A 21,789-nucleotide genomic window follows, 5' to 3' on the forward strand; every position below is an offset into this window, starting at 1 on the left:
TGTGAGGGAAATCAGCAGCGAGGCTGATGAAACATAAAATGTGACAGAAATTTATTGATGCTGTCTGGGAGGGCTGTGTTTCGAGTACAACGTCGCAAACACCTATCGGCGAAATCTTGGCAGAAGAGGACAGAGTTGATGAGTGACAAATCCGGAGATATTTTTGCGAGATCGTAGATTGTTGTGGTCACACCTATGCTTTTCATGATACCCTCAAGTATATCGATCACAGGGGGAAGACAAATCAAGAACTGGTTCAGTCATTGTATCGTACGATGGTTGCTCGATTAGTTTCAAGATAATACGTCAAATCCGACACCAGCATTGGATAGTTTGTCGTTTTACTTAAACGAACTAAGAGCGTGTCGGAATTCAAGTAATTTTGGTATTAGAAAGATAATTTTGACCGGTCGATATTGTTAATGCTTCTAATACCAGAACTACTTAGGAATCACGTAAATTTGCCACTACAGCCCATCCAAATTCCTGGAACAATTACTGCTTCTAAATCACGAAACTTCAAAATTTTGTCAGAGTTTTGTAACTTTGAAATTAGTACAGTTAAAACGCTTACAACAGCGAACATTTGGGTTAACTTGTTTATTTGCAGTTATTGTAGTTCGCAATGTACGTTAATTGTGAATATTTTTCTTATAGAAAGGGGAAAAACAATAATATTCTCAATATACATTTGATTTCGCTGCGCGATTTCTAGTGTTAAGTACAACAACATCATACACTAAACAAAATAAAAATACAGTTGAACCTGTTTTTATGCAGTTTTTTTTGTGCGAATTTTTTTTTTTGTGCGATTTCTTTTCTTGTGCGGTTTTTTTTTGTGCGATTATATGAAATGTGCGGTGTATGAAAAGAAGCATATTTGACGAAATTATTGTCCATTTAGTTTTTTTCGATGGTTTATATGCATTGTAGTGCGAAAAAAGCACATTTGCGTCTCAATTATCCACTCCTGAAATCATTCCCCTCCTCTCATCAAATGCTCTAAGTTTTTGCATGACACGATTTCTAAAAGAACAGGTTTCGACATGCAACAAAAGCACAAAACAGCCACGCACAACCGAAAAGGCAAAGTGTCCGATCGCAAAGCAGGGAAACAAAAGGAAATTGAACGGTGAATGTCGTGGATTTGAGTTATTTTCTTTGGGAAACTTTTTTTATGCGGTCCCTATCTACAGCACAAAAAAAGTTTTTTTTCAAAATGTGCACCGAACACGATTTTTTAAAGCTGCTAGTTTTGCACGATTTTGTTATGCGACTTTTTTTGTACAGTCCCTATCCTCCGCACAAAGAAAGGTTTGCATGTAGTGGACAAAGCGCAGCACCTGAAACTTTTTGTGGTTTTTGAAAAGCTGTAGCATCCTGGTAAAAGAACACATGATGAGATTAGAGAGACATCATTCGACATCTGAGTTTCGGTTCGTACAGTCAATCGCGAAATTGAGTATACACCGTGTTGGTTTGTTATTTTTGAGTCGGGGTTAAAAAGTAAATAATAAAAATCGACTTATATTCATCGTAAACTCGTAAATTACATTATATTTTCAGTTTGAGAAACAAACACAAAATCTTCAATTCAGACGTGACAAAATTGAGTGTACAGTCCAAGTGTTTCTTTAAACGAAAATTGAAATCAGTTCAGAGAAGTTAACAGACAGCAATAATCAATCCCCTAGTATTCGGCATGGCCACTTTGGCGTCCAGTACAGCTTGCAAGCAGCGAGACGAGATTTCTGTTCACTGTAGACGGAATTCTCTCCCAGATCTCCTTCATCGTCGTTTTGAGTACCGCTTTACTCCCTGGATTTTTATTCTTCCGACAGTTCTTGATTTCCCACCATAGATACTCAATAATATTCAAGTCCGGCAATAACGGAGGTGTTTTGAGTTGATTGGGACATTAAAGAACAGGCACTCTCGCACGATTAGATCAGTTTGGTTCGGGTCAAAATCGGCACTCTGAGACTTTATTGTTTTTTTCTCGGAACATGAGGCAAAATGTATGGTTTAAGGGGTAAATGACTTTCTGCGAAATGTTGATTTGCACGATAAAATACCCTATGCAAAATATCAGCTCATTCGGATTTCATCTACTATTGTCATAGATGTCAAAATTGAAGTTTTCTGAAAATCGAAAAATTCCTCAAGTTACAAGAAAAGGAAATCGGGGGTTCTGAAAAAAAAATGATGCCAAATGTCTTAGAATCGCATAAAACATCCCAGAGTGTCGATTATTGACAAAAAACAGGAAGTGGGTTATATCTGTAGTATAACCGCAAGGATGACGAAGGACTATCATTGATTTAGTGATCATTTGTTTGATGTTGTATCTAAATCCATTGTGAATAAATGAATAAATGAATATTTGGGGGACTTCGAAAACAACAGTGTTATGTTGGAGGCACAACGCTTCATGGATATCTATTGGATATATTGGATACGAAAATATTCTGTTGATGGGGAAGAATAATTTTCAGAAGCTTTCCTGTTAATTGCACTTGATTGAAATATCACAAAACGGAATACATTTGATTGCAGTATTATATGAAAAGAAAACATTAAAATAAACTCTTTCGCTTGAATGTAATTTTCAATTCCAAGGGGAACTGGCAGATTATTTTTCAGCAACGATAACATCTTTCCGGATTCTTCTCGATTGCTCAATAACCACCAAACGAAAAGAGTTGTGCGCGTGTATGTGTGTGTGGCGGCTGCTCCGACGCCTCAAGCGGATCCAATTTTCGATGCTGGTACTCTCTTGGTCGTCATCTCTTCTCCTCCTGATGGATCGACTTTTCTGTGCTTCCTCACAGTTCGAAACATACTGAATGCGTTTCACCACCAGAATATCGCTTAAGTATGCTTTTTGTCCGTGATTGAATCGAGAGGTGTGGTTTACTATGGCAATTTGGAAAATGTTTTCAAGATGACAGCAGATCTCGACGTTTTATCCTTTTTGAAGACATTTGGCACATTTTTTTTCGAAAACCCCGATTTTCCTTTTTTCGATTTCGGTTTTCTAAAAACTCAAACTTTGGCCGCTGTGCGACACTAGTAAATGAAGTCCGATTGAATTGATAAAGGGTGTGTCACATCAAATTGCATCACGGAAAAAACACTGTAGAAATTCGCCCAGTAGACCGATCCTTTTGAAAATTTTAGACAGTAAAATAAAAACTATTAAACAACTTTTGGCATTTTCTTTTTATTCATACTTCGAGCCCAAGCCCGTATGCTCGCACCTTCCTCTTTATCCCGTCCATAAGGTTCTGTACAACGTCAGGTTGCAGTTTTTTTTTTGAACAGAAATCCATTTTCTCTTGAAGTCCGCCTCCGATTTGACAACTTTTGGGTTCTTCCGGAGGGCCTGCTTCATAATCGCCCAATATTTCTCTATTGAGCGAAGCTCCGGTGCGTTGGGCGGGTTCATTTCCTTTGGCACGAAGGTGACCCCGTTGGCTTCGTACCACTCCAACACGTCCTTTGAATAGTGGCACGAAGCGAGATCCGGCCAGAAGATGGTCGGGCCCTCGTGCTGCTTCAATAGTGGTAGTAAGCGCTTCTGTAGGCACTCCTTAAGGTAAACCTGCCCGTTTACCGTGCGGTCATCACGAAGGGGGCGCTCCGCTTTCCGCAAGAGCAGATCGCTTGCCACACCATGTACTTTTTGGCAAACTTGGATAGTTTCTGCTTGCGAATCTCCTTCGGAATGCTGAATTTGTCCTCTGCGGAGAACAATAGGCCCAGCAGCTGACGAAAGTCCGCTTTGATGTAAGTTTCGTCGTCCATTACCAGGCAATGCGGCTTCGTCAGCATTTCGGTGTACAGCTTCCGGGCTCGCGTCTTCCCCACCATGTTTTGCCTTTCGTCGCGGTTAGGAGCCTTCTGAACCTTGTATGTACGCAGGCCCTCCCGCTGCTTGGTCCGCTGGACGAATGAACTTGACAAATTCAGCTTATTGGCGACATCCCGGACCGAACTTCTCGGATCACGTCTAAACTGCTTAACTACGCGCTTGTGATCTTTTTCACTGACGGACCATCCATTTTTGCCGTTCTTCACCTTCCGGTCGATGGTTAGGTTCTCGAAGTATCGTTTTAGTACTCTGCTGACCGTGGATTGGACGATTCCCAGCATCTTACCGATGTCCCGATGTGACAACTCCGGATTCTCGAGATGAGTGCGCAGGATTAATTCACGACGCTCTTTTTTGTTCGACGACATTTTTCCAAATTTACGAAAAATTGACAGTGAAGCATGGCCAACGTGATCTATACACTCTTATCTGATTATAAGCGAAAGCTGAAGATATAATTCCTAAAAATTAAATTTCTACATCGTTTTTTCCGTGATGCAATTTGATGTGACACACCCTTTAATTTTCAATTCCAAGAGGACCTGGCCTAATTTGAAAGAAATTTAACGGCTATTGAAACAAGTTTTTGAATCAAAAAGTAACAAGTATATAACGCGTACACATTTTGTCTTTCGAAGTGTTTATCACACCATTTCGTTCAGTTGTTTAGGAGCCATTAACGCTCAAAATCTCGTTCTCCCCCGTAACGCTTTCGTTTCTGAAACTTTGAACCCCGGTATAGAAATGAAAGACGTACTCCAACGTCAAAAATGTTTCCAAGATGACAGTAGATCTCGACGTTTCATGCAATTTGAACACATTTGGCGTCAAATTTTTTTTTCGAAAACCCCGATTTTCCTTTTTTCGATTTCGGGTTTCTAAAAACTCGAACTTTGACGGCTGTGCGACACTAGTAAATGAAGTCCGATTGAGCTGATATTTTGCATAGGATAGTTTTTCGTGGAAATCAACATTTTTAATCAAGTTCTCTTTGAACATTCGAGGGTTACTTTTTTCCCCATACATCCATTGGCACTCTAGTGTTCACATTACACATTGTCAAAAAAGTACGCTAATTTGTAATGATCCTACTTACAAGATTAGTTTCTTTGGAGAAATTTAAAGTGTACACTCAATTTTGCAATGCCTCCGATTAAGATTTTTGACGTAGAACTATGTTTTTATTAAGGGTGCCAATTCATAAAACAGGTCACGTTTTTATGAAATAAAGGTAACGTTAATAACTATTTTTTGCCGCGAACGGATTTTGGCGATTTAAATACCAAACGAATCGGAAATTTCCTAAGATTTGTTTGTTATGCTATATATTACAATCCCCTGGTGTGTGAACTGTTTAAATTGATGAAAACTAGAAGCATTTCTATTTTCCCATACATTTGTTCTGCTTATTTGTGAACTTCCCTATCCATGCCGTCAATAACGACCAACTTATTGGCGAGCAACGAAGGGGAATGATTGAAAGTCTCCGTAAACGCAGAAAAGAAGAAGATTAGAACGAAGGGGAATACTTGCCTAGAGCATAAATATTGGATCTCGCTGAGAAATGAACATCTCATGTTCTTCCTTGTTTTGCGTCATCGTATGTCTTCGTTTCGGATTGAGGTGTGGACGCGACCAAATTACTTACTCGCTGATGTCTCTGGCATTGTAATCTTTACATCGAACTGGCGCCATTCCATTAAGGTTTCTCCCACACAATTGTGTGGGGAATCATCAAGCTAGGCTTTCATCGGCTCACCAAGAAAATAATATTTCTGGAATTTTGTGTGTGATTTGGTTTCGCATGACAGTAGCAAAAAATTACACCAAGGATGACAGCTAAGCTAATCTAGACCAGCAATATTAACAGGAAGGGCTTCTGTTGAGAAGAGCGCAAAACGAAGATAGTTGTGTGCGTTAGTTTAGTTGCTTCAAGCCATCTATACATGGATAGTTGTGTGCGTACGTGCGTGCTTCATAGCCCGTACGTAAAAATAGTAGGTATGGGGAAAAGGGGGGAATTTGGACCACCTAAGCAAATTGACTAATATTTCCAAACCAATACGGTCTAAATAAAAAATGTCACTTTGTATACTGAGCTACACTTGTTTTCTCTCAATTAATAATGTTTAATCATTATATGAAGCTTCAATCTACCAAATATATCGTAAAATAAAATAGATGATTTTTGGACATTAAAATTTGATGCGGGGTGATTTGGACCGTCTGTGGGGTGATTTGGTCCAGTGTGCGTTTCATCGAAAAAAACATACTTATGTTTATGTAAAGTATTTTGGGATAATATTACAATCAGTAACAATGTTTTGGAATCGATACGAGGTTTCTTGGCCAGATTCTAGACCAGAAAAGTTGGATTGACGCCATCTCGAATTCTGCATGAATCTCTTCACTGTTGGTCGAGCATTTTCAAACACTTTTGATGCTTGGTCAAAGAAAATCCGTTCTCGATGGCCTGCGTTGCTCTTACAAGCTCCTCCTTCTTCCAACGTTGTCTGTTCATCCTGTTTTGTAATTCAGCGGCATCTGGAATCAATTAGACCAAAGAAAAGCCTCAAACCTGTAGGACCAATTCACCTCACAGAAACGTGTCCATGTCACCCCACACAACATGCAAAAATTAAAATACACGAAAAGTTTGTTTAATTAGCGGAAAAAACTTAAAACCACTATCGGAAAACTCACATTTTTTGACGATCAAAGTGCTTGCTGTGTTCATGCTACCGTTTCCTTCTACTTGTGAAGTTTTACCAAAGTTTTTTTTTACTTTAGGTACATACAGTTCAACAATAGAAAGAAATGACATTATAAAAAATCCAAGTTGAGCCGTAATTATTGAGATGAAGGGGTGGTCCAAATCACCCATTTGACCCCGTGTTACAAGACATGACATGACATGACATATGTCCCCGTGTTACCCTACATCAAAAATATCTAGGTACATCGGAGCAACAATCACCTTATTTTTTGATGGTATGATGTTTGGTGGTGCAAATTATGCACCTTGTTTATATTTATCATCACGATAAATACAAACAAGGAGGTGAGATAGCGGGAGGGAAACATTAACACTAGGGTATGAGTCAATGAGGTACATATAGAGGTGGAGAGGTAGGCGAAGTGTATCTGTATTGGCAAGCAAAATATCGTGTCTTAATTATTTGCATTCTATATGGAATGTATATGGAAGAAACAAAACAATGTTGAAAGTACTCACGGTTGCATGATAATTTGAGCCAAAATTCTCATGAAATCATTCAACTTTTTTTTAACAGGTGACAATTATATCGTGGCTTATTTCGATTATTCATGTGGTAAAAAGGTCCAGAGAGCAGCCGAATGGTTAGTTCTCGAAAGCAGTAACATTTTCGGTGAAATTCTGATTAATTGGCGATTATTATCTCACAACATACACACCGACACTGAGAGCCTTCGAAAAATCAACTTCATAACGATAAAAATAATGAAACTTCGTTTGATTTTTTGAACGTGGGGGAGTGAAAATGGCACATGGAAATATCACTTTTATCCGTCTTTTTCGAAGTGATTTCACAAATATTCACTTCACGCTATCACATTAGCCTCATATTCAGCTGGAGCTCTACACAAATGTACGTTTTTCATTGATAAATTACTTCCTGAAAATAGTATTTTCACATGGATGCGGATAAACACAAAGACTGACGTCACTATTTGCGAAATAGTTATGGCAGCGCATGCTATGTCGCTCGAAATTCAACCATCTTCATTACCTTTTTTCCAGGACATTGGGTATGAGTAATGAATCTCTGCAGAGGCAAACATTCTGTCTTTTTCATAACTCCAACCAGTTAACATCGTTTGTTTTCCGTCGTCATAAGGGCTTCATTGATGCCTTTAACATTGTATCAATGCACTAAACTAACGCTATGGTGAAGCTGGCGTTAAGGTTGTGCGCCAAAAAATTATTTGGGAAATAGCAAGCTAGATCATCGTGAATGTCGTGCTGGAATGTTATGAGTTATTTGGGTTCGCGTGCCTGTCGCAAAACTGCCTTCAACTAGTATTACATTTGAGCTAATCTTGATCATAATGAAGCAATGCAACTCTTTTCGAGCTTATTGAGATGAGCAGACAGAATTTATTCCGTTTATTTAGTCACCAAGAAAGTAAATGTCGTTCTAGAATTTTGTACGTGATTGGGTTCCGCTTGCCAGTAACTTTTTTCGTGGCCAGTAATATTAACAGAAGCGTTTCTTTTGAGAATAGCGGCCCTAGTCGCTTCGAGCCTCCGATGTATGGCTTTGTATGCATGCTATGTTGAACGCACGTTTGATGGTGGTTGGTTTACGTTGTACGAACGAAGTCTAGAGGTGCGATCCCACTGAGGCAATACTAAATAATATGTAGCATAATGTAGCATAATTGATATTTGCAAGTATGCACTGCCATTGTTGATGGTTTCATGCGGTGCTAAAGATAGATTGATGTAGTTATGAGATGTGGAATAATGTTGCTGGTGCAACAAGATGTTGCGAGATTTGGTTGAATTAATTCACGTTGTCGTCTCCTCTCGCTCTAATCTTATAGCTTGCATGGAAATGCGGATATTTGTGCCGCCATCATGCATCAACACTGCCACATGCTCAAATGCCGTATACTCAAAGTAGATATATGCACACATTGGGGGACAAGACACACGCACACATGCTCACTCACCTTTGTTCTCTGGCCTGACTCTCTCTCTCTCTCTCTCTCTCTCTCTTTCTTTTCTCTCTCTCTCTTTTTTTTTCTCTCTCTCTCTCTTTTTTTTCTCTCTCTCTCTCTTTTTTTCTCTCTCTCTCTTTTTTCTCTCTCTCTCTCACTCTCTCTCTCTCTCTCTCTCTCTCTCTCTCTCTTGTTGGAGCAGCGTTACCTTCCTTGTTGAACTGGTCCCAAAATTTTCTCCCGTGTTAGAGGTGCCGTACGAACGACTGCGCTTACTGACGGTATAATTACTTTTGCCTTTCTCTGATGGCCCTTCGTGGTTTTTGCTTTCGTGGGTTTTGTTGGTGTTGGTTACATTCTCGCGTCATGTCCCGCTATCGAGATGATGTAGCGTGATCGAGCGTATCATGTTGCGTGTGAAGTGTGTGATAGATGGAATATACGGCACATAGCGTTCGAGGTAAATTTCCAATGCATTGTCATGACACATATTGCGTATGTTCTGCGAGAGCAAAAATGAACCATCAATCAATTATCGTCAACTGATCCTACAAACAAAGAAACAGTTATTTTTTAAATTTCGCGGCATTATAAAATAATATCCGAAGTTATAAACAAGCGACTGGAATAAAATGACAGTATGGTTCTATGTCAAGAATGCAGTCGTGTCTTGGACACAACCTTCTATAATTTTTTTATCTTTTAAGGTTAAATAATTGGCCAAAAAACAGAATTATCTTTGGTTGAATGAGTAACTACCCTTTCCTTTTTGATGATCAATATTTTAGGAAATAATGGTCGCATCTCAAATCGCCAAACAGGTTTTGAAACTACGTTTACGTAAATATTTTGTTCCTCTAAATTTAAACAGCATGTAAATTTAAATGCTCTTACTGAGTATACTATAACATTGTAGTACCAAGACCAACTTCGTTACCTATGAACATCTCATTCCCACCAAACGGTTTTATCAAATTTTCAACATCACATACCCCGACAACAAATTAATGAAACATAAATGCTAAAACGAGAGCCGTGATTCGATAAATTCGTATCGAATTAATTGGCCGCACGGCCTGAAAGTGGCACAGTTTAGCCAATCGTCGGGGAAAAAAGGCGATTTATTAATTTTTGTGCCATTTTACAACCGGTTTCCTTACCGGAGGGTCAACGCATTCGAGTAAGACAGTTCAGATTTTATGGCATCGCACAGGGTCCGAAGTGAAAGCCCCGCAGGGAACCTACTCAGCCTGCCATAGTGGCCACAGCGGAAGACAAAAACACCAGCAGAAACGATTCCCGAGAGCCGCTCGCCTAGCTGGCTCGTAATGACTCGCGACAGAGAGCGAAAATTTATTCCGCTGCGGCTTATGATGATGATGGTGATGAAGATGCAAAAGCGAAAGGTAAAACTTTTTTACGACGTTTGTAATCAACAGATTTCTTACTTTGCCGGTTCCTGGGAGAAACCGAACGCTAAGCGCTCAAAGCAGAACGTGTTCGAGGAGAAAGGGTTCACTTTATTGGCCAGTAAAAAAGATCAACTTATCTGAATTTCGTTCACCATTCGAATTCTGACAAAATTACCCCAGAATTAATTGAATCAAATCGCGAGGGTTAAGAGGGTTCATAAGGAAACTAATTCATTGTCTGTCCAATAACGAATTGAATCATTATCTCATTATGTTCGCAAGCTACCACCCAACGCATCGGGTCCTACAATGACGGTTCAAGAAGCGAATGTAAGCATTCGACTAATGACCTCCAGGAATAACACGCGCAAACTTTGTCGGCTTACCAAGATGATCGATCAGCGAGACTCATTGGGGTTTTTTGCGTCTGAATCCAACACAATTCACGTTGTTGCGGTGCATATGACTGATGAACAAAAAAAACAATGAGCTGTTGTTTGGGCGAGTAATCATGTCTAGAAACGCCCATCGCGGCACGAGGATCTGATCCTCGCCCTGCGGGAGATACGTGTGTTTTGGGCCACCTTGCATTCCGTGTAGTGCGCTTTGAGCCCGAACATATGTACGACAAGATTGATTGCCGAAAAGGATCGCATGAGCGTTTGCTACGGCGGGGTGTCGGCCACTATTTGGGAGAAGTTGGTCTGCACATACGTACACAGAGGTTTGAGCGGTCTTCGAGATGTAATTAATGGGCTGAAGATAAAGTTTTAGCCCACGTTGATTGAGTCGATTAGGTGCGGCTTACGTAAATATGATAAATGTCAAATGTGGAGCTGTTGTAAGACAGTCACACAAATACTTGTCGAGCCAAAACGTATGTACTCATGTACACGAGGGTGGCCATGTACATTTTGTTAATTGTCCCAAAAAAACTGACCTGTGCACAATTTCAGTTCAATCGGACATGATTTAGAGGTGCCTCAAAGCGCTCAAAGTTTTGATTTTTGACCCTAGAAAATCTCCAAAAATATGGCTTCTATTTGATAATTTGATCATCTGAATCGGTCCAGTGCTCCAAAGTTATGAATTTAAAAATAAGTCATTTCGCAAAAAAAGAGGAAAAATGGTTTTTCCGGCCATCGGTAAATTTTCAAAAATTATTACTTAAAACCGTTAAAAATCATATCTCCAATTTTTGGATATGTAATGTGAAAAAACCTCAAGAAAAGCGATTCTGAGACAAAAAAAAAAGTTTTTTAAATGCTGCAATTTTGTTCAAAATTGCGAAGATTGTTCACTATCCAAAAATTAAAACCCTTATTTTTATTTGTCCATTAGGGTGCAGAGTCTCCAAATAGAGTCGACAAGAAAAATGTGACAATTGACTTTTTTGACGTAGGATTACGTCTTTCGGGAACATACTGGGGTACAAATTGAAAAATGAAAATCGATCGCATCGTGAAAAATGTCCAATTTCAAACGCTTGTTACTCTTTCATTTCATGATGGATTGATGAGATGTTTGCGTCAAACGATTACGGCACTCCATAACAATTTTTCGCATTGAATAAAATAGTATATATCATATAACTAACTATCGAACAGTTGAAAAAATTCAACCCCTATCCAAACAGTGATACCCAGTCCTGATTGGTCGAAATTGATGTCATTTCTTTTTCGCGCCCGATTCGTTCTCTCACCGGCAAGCTGCATGGCAATCGAGTAGGAGGCGCCTACATCACACATACCAAATGATATAAAAGCAAGGAGCATTCGTGGATCTCATTCATTCTTACAACGGACGTGGAACGGACAACAACAAGTGGAGAGCAGCAGCAGTGAAAGCGGCTAATATATAGGCGAGCATAGAAGTTGAGCGGTCAAAATGCGAGCTGTGTCTCGCATCGAGCTTCTATGGCAGCATAAGCAGCGGCAAACAGTAGCAACGGTTGTTGAAACCGGTCTACTACTAGTGGCAGCAGCAAGCATCACGAGCGGATCGTTTCAGGCACGCTCTCTCCGTCAGAAGTGCGAGAACGTTTCTTGGCATCGTGAAAGTGCAGCATCGAATCTGAGCGGCCAACAATTGAGCTGTGTCTCACATAAGTGGCAGTAGCAGCAGCAGCGGCGGTAAACATCGATGCTGAACCTCAACAATCGAGCTGTGTCTCGCATCGGTCCACTACTGTTGGCAACAACAAATATCATGAGTAGAGAGTTTCAGGCATTCTCTCTTTCTCTACTGCTGCTGCTGCTGCTACTCAGTCAGATTTCTCATTCTTGTTGGACGCTCAGATCGATAAACATATGTGTTTCTAGTGTGCATTGCTGGTACTCCTGTTCACATCAACCAATACAATTGGATGCGGTAATGGAGTTAAAGGAGACAAAGGACCCGGTTAAGGAATAGTGTATCGCACGGTTCCACATGGCAACATCCAGTGTATCAACCCGCTATCCGTTGTTTAGCTCACCGTGATGATGTCAACGAAACCCTTGCAAACCGACGCACAGAAGCCGAAGATGCCAAAGCCAAGGAAAGCAGCAGCGACTCCGAAAAAACTACCGCTGCCAAAAAGTTAACAACTACTACATCTGACTGAAACCTCATTACATTAGCACGCAGCAGATTCCATACAACCCATTTAACCATTCCAGTTCTTTTCAGGACTTTCGATATTGCTTTGAAACGAAAGAGTTTAATTTATTGTTTTCCACTTATCATAAAAATGATATAAAACTACGATCAAAAATACTGTTTACTTTTCATCATTCTTTGTGTGGACACCGACTGGACAACATCGTTGCTGGACGGGCTGGACGGCGAGGGATCGAGTGCCTTTCTCAAGGCAAGAGGGCGGAGGTGGTAGCGCTGGAGTAGAATAGAGTAGAGTTTTCAAAGAGACGAATGAACTGCAAAAGTTTAAAGTCTCTATAATACAATACCTTCCTTCCTTCCTGTTTACTTTTACATTTTCTTTGATCATGTGCAACTAACAGGAAACTTATCACGTCAGAAACATACTTTCCATTAACCAACCTGACTGGATGCGGTAAGGGAGGCGAATGACATATGTATGCATATATATATATAGCGAAACGGCTCCGGTCATACACAGCACGTTTCAGACAAATGCCTCAAGGAATTTTCTAAAATAATATTTTGCCGATGCCTTTGCGCTAACTACACAGGCGAGTAGCACCATAATAGCAAATCAAATGTCGAAGTTCGTGATATGGGTGCGTTCATCGCTATTCGGTTCGGCGTCGGTTTAACCCTTTCATTACGGCAGTGTGCTCCGCCGAAGTGCTACCCCTGTACAAAGCACTGCGCCGAAAAGTATGCACATCGCGCTGGTGTGATCGAAGAGCAGTATGAATTTCATGTCGTCTAAAGACGACGCTCGTACACACAGCTCGTCGCGTGGATGTCGTCTATAGACGACATTCGTACACACAGGACGTCGCGCGGATGTCGTCTATAGACGCCGCTCGGCAACATTGACATCTGGCAATTTTCATATAAAATTTTTTCCCCGCATGTTAAAAGTGGTTTTTCATGTACATAAAAGCGCAGCGTAGTATGTCAACTGCCTCCCGGTTAGAAAATAAATGATCGTTAGAAACTAAATGAGCGACCCGTCCAATTTCAAACGCTTATTGCTCATTCATTTCATGATGGATTGATGAGATGTTTGCATCATACGTTGTCGGCACTCCATAATAATTTTTCACATTGAATAAAATAATATATATCATGTAACTAACAATCGAACAATTAAAAAATCTCAACCACTATCCAAACAGAAGATACCTAGGCCTGATTGATCGAAATTGACGTCATTTCTTTTTCGCGCCCGATTCGTTTGTTCACCGGCAAGCTGCATGACAATCGAGTAGGAGGCGCCTACTTCACACATACCAAATGATATAAAAGGATGGAGCGTTCGTGGATTTTATTCATTTTTACAACGGACATGGAACGGACAACAGTGGAGAAAATTTGTCATCGAGGCGTCAGTAAATTTTAAGTATTGCAATTCCAATCCGGAAACTGAACCTAATATTTTTTAAACCTTTGCGTTTTTTCGAAAAAAGGCGAATTATAAAAAGAATTTTTTTATTATAATAATAGAATAACTTATAAGGCATCGTGCACAAATTACGTAGCGCGAGAAGCGGGGAGGAGGGTTGAGGTTGCGTTACTTACTGTGTATTAGAGATAAGAAATTGCGTTACGTAATTTATGCACGACGCTTTATAAGTTATTCTGTTATTATGATCAAAAACATCTTTTTAGAATTCGCCTTTTTTCAGAAAAAAATGCAAAGGTAAAAAAAATATTAAGTTTAGTTTCCGGATTGGAAATGCAATACTTAAAATTTACTGACACCTCGATAAGAAATTTCAGATCACAAATTCCTGGTTTTAGTTTGACGAAGAAGTCCTCCTATGAATGTAAAAATGGAGATGGAGTAAGAAGAAGGAAAAGAAAAAGAGAAATAATAATAAGAAGAAAACGATGAAAAAAAAAACCTCATTATTCGCCAGAGGAAGAAAAACATTCTGCCGACGGGGAGCTTATTTAAAAGACAGTTATTGTCAAAAGCATATTTTAACCTACGATCTAACATATACTCTGTACAACGTCTATAAGACCACCCTGATTCTATTTCGTTGCCACACAAACAGTTAGAATTTCAACAAGATACATTCATACATTGTTGAATGCTGAGAATAAAGTATATTTAACGTCAATAATTTCGTTCAAAAGAGTTGTTTATTTATTTTTTGTGCTTAAATATGATAATTTCAGCTGTCCAGTTTCTATAAGACCACTTCAAAATTCATAAGTATTATCAATGAAAAATTCAAAACTGATATACATGTCAATAATTAATAACCTTGCCATTTAGACTGATAACCTTGAAAATTCGTGTTGAAATACTATTCACCAAATTCTGCTCAACGGATTTCTCGATATTTTTCCATTTTTCCGAAATTGCGTCCTTGAGCTCTTCAATTGTGGTGTACTGTTTTCCCTCAGTGTAGATTCTGCGTACAAGGATCATCCTAAGATTTTCAACAGGATTCAAGTCTGGAGAGCGAGCCGGCCAGTCCAAAAAATTAAGTTTTTGGTCCTTAATCCATTGCTTAGTTACCTTGCTGATATGAATAGTAGCATTGTTTTGCTGGAATGTGAAGTTTATGTGACGATATCCACACAAAAACGGTAGAAGAGAGGATTCCAGAATATGTATGTAATCCTTGAATGATATGAAATCTATCTTGAGCTTTCCGGTTGCACAGAATCCCGCCCAAACCATGCCCAAGCCTCCACCAAAATTCCTGATTGAAAAATACAGTTCCTTCTTCCGTAAATCACGCCAGTACCCGTTGAAAACATGAGGCCATCCAAATTTAACTTTTTTTCGTCACATTCGAAACATTCTTTGTTACAACATACCATGTCCCACTGTCGGTTAACCTTTTAAACCCTCTTTATGCGATGATTTGTCACCAAAATTTTACGAATTGTCTCTCGAGCAGTTGAGTAGGGAAATATTGCTTTATTCGCACATGCGATTTTGAGGTATTCGAAACTTTTCTAGCTATTTGCCGCTTATCCCGGTCAGAGAGCTTTGAATTACGTGGAGCTCTCTCCTTCTTACCGTATCCTTGAGGATTCGCCAAATAATTGAGCACTACTTGATGGGATCGTCCAATCCGACGAAAAATTTATTTGATACCAACATTTTCTTGGTGAAATGCATCGAAATGTCTTTCTTCTCTCTTCGTGAGTACTTTTCCCTTCGGCATTTGCCAGATTTAATTGATCAAAACAACTAAAACAACGGAAAATGTAACTGGTCTTATAGAAACTTCACAGTAGAAAATACGAAAATATTCATTTACGCCCAGCGCTTGCACACACACATATGAAAATCATGAAGTGTATGGTAGTCACACATACCCACACACTGGAATATACGAAGTGGAGAGTGTCGGAGGGATACACACACAGCGACCACCAGGCAATCCTGTATAGTGTCGGCCAACGGAATCCCGCAGCGGTACGGAATACAAGAACCTTTGAGCGGAAGTGGAGGACAAAGGTTTTTGACAAGGAGCTTTTCGTCGAAGCACTACGCATAGACAGCAGAACTCTTAATCTGAGCGCCGACGGGCTGACAGGAACATTGGTGAGGGCATGCGATACAGCGATGCCGAGAAGACTGAACCCGACGAATGAACGACGTCCAGCCTACTGGTGGAACGAGACACTCAGCATCCTCCGCGCTAACTGTCTACGAGCCAGAAGAAGAGTCCAGAGGGCACGAACCGATGTAGAGAGAGAGGAGCACCGCGCGTCTTTCCGAGCGACCAGAGCCGCCTTGAAACGAGAGATACGTAGGAGCAAATCGAACTGCTATAGGGAGCTGCGTCGAGACGTCGACGCAAATCCTTGGGGTGAAGCATATCGAATCGTGATGGCGAAATTCCGTAGTTCAACGACTCCCATGGAATTATGTCCGGAAAAACTCGAGGTCATTGTGAATGGACTCTTTCCGCAGCACGACCCACCGACGTGGCCACCCACACTGTACGGTGAGGACGAAGCAGAAAACGCACAAGTCACCAACGAAGAACTCATCGCGGTGGCAAAAGGTCTAAAGTTGAAAAAAGCACCCGGCCCTGACGGAATCCCCAATGTGGCCCTGAAATCGGCGATCCTTGCTTTCCCCGACATGTTCAGGGTGGTGCTGCAGAAATGCCTGGATGACGGTCTCTTCCCTGCGGAATGGAAGATACAAAAGTTGGTGCTGCTCCCGAAACCAGGAAAGCCACCTGGAGATCCAGCGTCGTATAGGCCTATTTGTTTGTTGGATACTTTGGGAAAGCTCTTAGAAAGGGTTATTCTCAACAGACTGGTGAAATGCACGGAGGATGACCACGGATTGTCGAAAATGCAGTTCGGGTTCCGGAAAGGAAAGTCGACAGTGGACGCTATTCGGACAGTTATCGAGAAAGCTCAGGTCTCGCTTAAACAAAAACGAAGAGGCGACCGTTACTGCGCGGTGATTTTGATTGACGTGAAGAGCGCCTTCAATAGTGCCAGCTGGGAGGCCATCGCCGAGGCGCTACACAGATTGAAGGTCCCTGGCTACCTGTACAGGATACTGAGGAGTTATTTCCAGATTCGGATCCTGGTATACAACACAGACAGGGGACAGATAGTGAAGAATATCTCGGCGGGAGTTCCACAAGGTTCCATCCTAGGTCCCACGCTTTGGAACACGATGTACTCTGTACAACGTCTATAAGACCACCCTGATTCTATTTCGTTGCCACACAAACAGTTAGAATTTCAACAAGATACATTCATACATTGTTGAATGCTGAGAATAAAGTATATTTAACGTCAATAATTTCGTTCAAAAGAGTTGTTTATTTATTTTTTGTGCTTAAATATGATAATTTCAGCTGTCCAGTTTCTATAAGACCACTTCAAAATTCATAAGTATTATCAATGAAAAATTCAAAACTGATATACATGTCAATAATTAATAACCTTGCCATTTAGACTGATAACCTTGAAAATTCGTGTTGAAATACTATTCACCAAATTCTGCTCAACGGATTTCTCGATATTTTTCCATTTTTCCGAAATTGCGTCCTTGAGCTCTTCAATTGTGGTGTACTGTTTTCCCTCAGTGTAGATTCTGCGTACAAGGATCATCCTAAGATTTTCAACAGGATTCAAGTCTGGAGAGCGAGCCGGCCAGTCCAAAAAATTAAGTTTTTGGTCCTTAATCCATTGCTTAGTTACCTTGCTGATATGAATAGTAGCATTGTTTTGCTGGAATGTGAAGTTTATGTGACGATATCCACACAAAAACGGTAGAAGAGAGGATTCCAGAATATGTATGTAATCCTTGAATGATATGAAATCTATCTTGAGCTTTCCGGTTGCACAGAATCCCGCCCAAACCATGCCCAAGCCTCCACCAAAATTCCTGATTGAAAAATACAGTTCCTTCTTCCGTAAATCACGCCAGTACCCGTTGAAAACATGAGGCCATCCAAATTTAACTTTTTTTCGTCACATTCGAAACATTCTTTGTTACAACATACCATGTCCCACTGTCGGTTAACCTTTTAAACCCTCTTTATGCGATGATTTGTCACCAAAATTTTACGAATTGTCTCTCGAGCAGTTGAGTAGGGAAATATTGCTTTATTCGCACATGCGATTTTGAGGTATTCGAAACTTTTCTAGCTATTTGCCGCTTATCCCGGTCAGAGAGCTTTGAATTACGTGGAGCTCTCTCCTTCTTACCGTATCCTTGAGGATTCGCCAAATAATTGAGCACTACTTGATAGGATCGTCCAATCCGACGAAAAATTTATTTGATACCAACATTTTCTTGGTGAAATGCATCGATTTGTCTTTCTTCTCTCTTCGTGAGTACTTTTCCCTTCGGCATTTGCCAGATTTAATTGATCAAAACAACTAAAACAACGGAAAATGTAACTGGTCTTATAGAAACTTCACAGTAGAAAATACGAAAATATTCATTTACGCCCAGCGCTTGCACACACACATATGAAAATCATGAAGTGTATGGTAGTCACACATACCCACACACTGGAATATACGAAGTGGAGAGTGTCGGAGGGATACACACACAGCGACCACCAGGCAATCCTGTATAGTGTCGGCCAACGGAATCCCGCAGCGGTACGGAATACAAGAACCTTTGAGCGGAAGTGGAGGACAAAGGTTTTTGACAAGGAGCTTTTCGTCGAAGCACTACGCATAGACAGCAGAACTCTTAATCTGAGCGCCGACGGGCTGACAGGAACATTGGTGAGGGCATGCGATACAGCGATGCCGAGAAGACTGAACCCGACGAATGAACGACGTCCAGCCTACTGGTGGAACGAGACACTCAGCATCCTCCGCGCTAACTGTCTACGAGCCAGAAGAAGAGTCCAGAGGGCACGAACCGATGTAGAGAGAGAGGAGCACCGCGCGTCTTTCCGAGCGACCAGAGCCGCCTTGAAACGAGAGATACGTAGGAGCAAATCGAACTGCTATAGGGAGCTGCGTCGAGACGTCGACGCAAATCCTTGGGGTGAAGCATATCGAATCGTGATGGCGAAATTCCGTAGTTCAACGACTCCCATGGAATTATGTCCGGAAAAACTCGAGGTCATTGTGAATGGACTCTTTCCGCAGCACGACCCACCGACGTGGCCACCCACACTGTACGGTGAGGACGAAGCAGAGAACGCACAAGTCACCAACGAAGAACTCATCGCGGTGGCAAAAGGTCTAAAGTTGAAAAAAGCACCCGGCCCTGACGGAATCCCCAATGTGGCCCTGAAATCGGCGATCCTTGCTTTCCCCGACATGTTCAGGGTGGTGCTGCAGAAATGCCTGGATGACGGTCTCTTCCCTGCGGAATGGAAGATACAAAAGTTGGTGCTGCTCCCGAAACCAGGAAAGCCACCTGGAGATCCAGCGTCGTATAGGCCTATTTGTTTGTTGGATACTTTGGGAAAGCTCTTAGAAAGGGTTATTCTCAACAGACTGGTGAAATGCACGGAGGATGACCACGGATTGTCGAAAATGCAGTTCGGGTTCCGGAAAGGAAAGTCGACAGTGGACGCTATTCGGACAGTTATCGAGAAAGCTCAGGTCTCGCTTAAACAAAAACGAAGAGGCGACCGTTACTGCGCGGTGATTTTGATTGACGTGAAGAGCGCCTTCAATAGTGCCAGCTGGGAGGCCATCGCCGAGGCGCTACACAGATTGAAGGTCCCTGGCTACCTGTACAGGATACTGAGGAGTTATTTCCAGATTCGGATCCTGGTATACAACACAGACAGGGGACAGATAGTGAAGAATATCTCGGCGGGAGTTCCACAAGGTTCCATCCTAGGTCCCACGCTTTGGAACACGATGTACGAAGGTGTTCTAAGGCTGAAGCTACCCAGAGGTGTGGAGATCGTGGGCTTCGCGGACGACATCGTAACAACGGTAATCGGCGAGACGCTTCAGGAGGTGGAAATGTTGGCGACTGAGGCTGTAGACATGATCGGTAGTTGGATGGACAGCGTAAAGCTCCAGATGGCACATCACAAAACCGAGGTGCTGTTAGTGAGCAATCGTAAGGCAGTGCTGCGGGCAGAGGTATCGGTCGGAGGACATACCATCGTTTCGAAGCGGGCGGTGAAGTACCTCGGAGTCATGATCGACGACCGGCTGAACTTCAACCAGTACGTCGACTATGCATGTGGGAAGGCGTCAAAGGCCATCAACGTTGTGGCGAGGATCATGCCAAATAGCTTTGGCCCAAGCAGCAGCAAGAGGCGTCTCTTGGCAAGTGTATCTTCGTCGATACTGAGGTATGGTGGCCCTGCCTGGTTGGCGGCTCTGGAAACCCACCGAAATCGGAGGAAGCTGAACAGCACATTCCGACTCATGGCCATGCGAGTCGTAAGTGCTTATAGGACCATTTCGACAGAAGCTGTGTGTGTAATCGCCGGAATGATTCCCATCTGCATCACTCTGGCGGAAGATAGCGAGTGCTACAAGCGACGGGAAAGCAGAGGTATCCGGAAATTGATGAGAGCGGAGTCGTTGGACAAATGGCAGTATGAATGGGATACGGCAGAAAATGGTAGATGGACGTACAGGCTGATACCGGTACTTTCGACCTGGTTGAACAGGAAACACGGTGAAGTTAACTTTTACTTGACGCAGTTTCTGTCTGGGCATGGCTGTTTCAGGCAATATCTACACCGTTTCGGGCACGCAGTTTCACCCCTCTGTCCGGAGTGTGGAGATATGGAGGAAACACCGGAGCACGTCGTTTTTGTCTGTCCCAGGTTCACCGAAAGGCGCGAGGGGCTGTCTGCACTTCATGTCAGGAATATTGTGGAGGAGATGTGTCGCGACGAGATGATCTGGAATGCCGTGAGCAGTGCAATCACACAAATCATGTCGGAGCTGCAGCGAAGGTGGAGGGCTGACCAAAGTGCTGACAACGTCCGACGGTGAAAGGTGAACAACGGCGACGGCTGTTGCAAGAGATGGTACCTCACGAGAGTAGCTGTGACGGGGTGCGCGTTGTGTTGGAGGGCACCACCTAATCGGCTCTCCGCTGGGAAGAGAAATCCTGCGAGGGTGACTGTGACGGGGCGCGCGTCAAGTTGGAGGGCGCTTCCTAATCGGTGCACGTCTCGACAGGTACACGGATAATGCCGCGGAGAACAGCAAAAGGCCTGCCTGACAACGCCTGATCGTGGCCTGGATGGAGGAACATCGCGAACATCTCGAAGGAACGAGCATCAAGGATGAAGCCACGATCAAAATGGTGAATACCCCACGAGAGTAGCTGTGACGGAGTGCGCGTCAGGTTGGAGGGCACTGCCTAATCGGCGCTCCGTTGGGAAGAGAAATCCTGCGAGGGTGACTGTGACGGGGCGTGCGTCAAGTTGGAGGGCGCTTCCTAATCGGTTAACGTCTCGACAGGTGAGAAACCCCGCGAGGGTGGCTGTGACGGGTTGCGCGTCAAGTTGGAGGGCAATTCCTAATCGGTTCACGTCTCGACGGGTAAATTCAAAATGCCTGCGAAGAGGACATCAGCGCAGTGGAATTAATAACGAATAGAAAGGAAAAAAAAATATTGAGAAAAAGGGAAGGACAACGCTAGTTAGCGTTGAAAACTCGAGAAGTGCATGAGCACAGCCGCCCCCTGAAGTAGTCGCCTAGATGTGGTCCCAG

The 21,789-nt window shown here is 42.2% G+C and overlaps 1 protein-coding gene across 4 annotated transcripts in view; it reads left to right on the plus strand.

Moving 5' to 3' along the window:
• Positions 1-21,789, plus strand: part of LOC129767553 (cadherin-99C) — a 442,929-nt gene that overhangs the window by 242,455 nt on the left and 178,685 nt on the right. The window lies entirely within an intron of this gene.

The sequence above is a fragment of the Toxorhynchites rutilus genome, chromosome 1, assembly GCF_029784135.1.
Source record: "Toxorhynchites rutilus septentrionalis strain SRP chromosome 1, ASM2978413v1, whole genome shotgun sequence".
In the NCBI taxonomy this organism is placed as follows: Eukaryota; Metazoa; Arthropoda; class Insecta; order Diptera; family Culicidae; genus Toxorhynchites; species Toxorhynchites rutilus.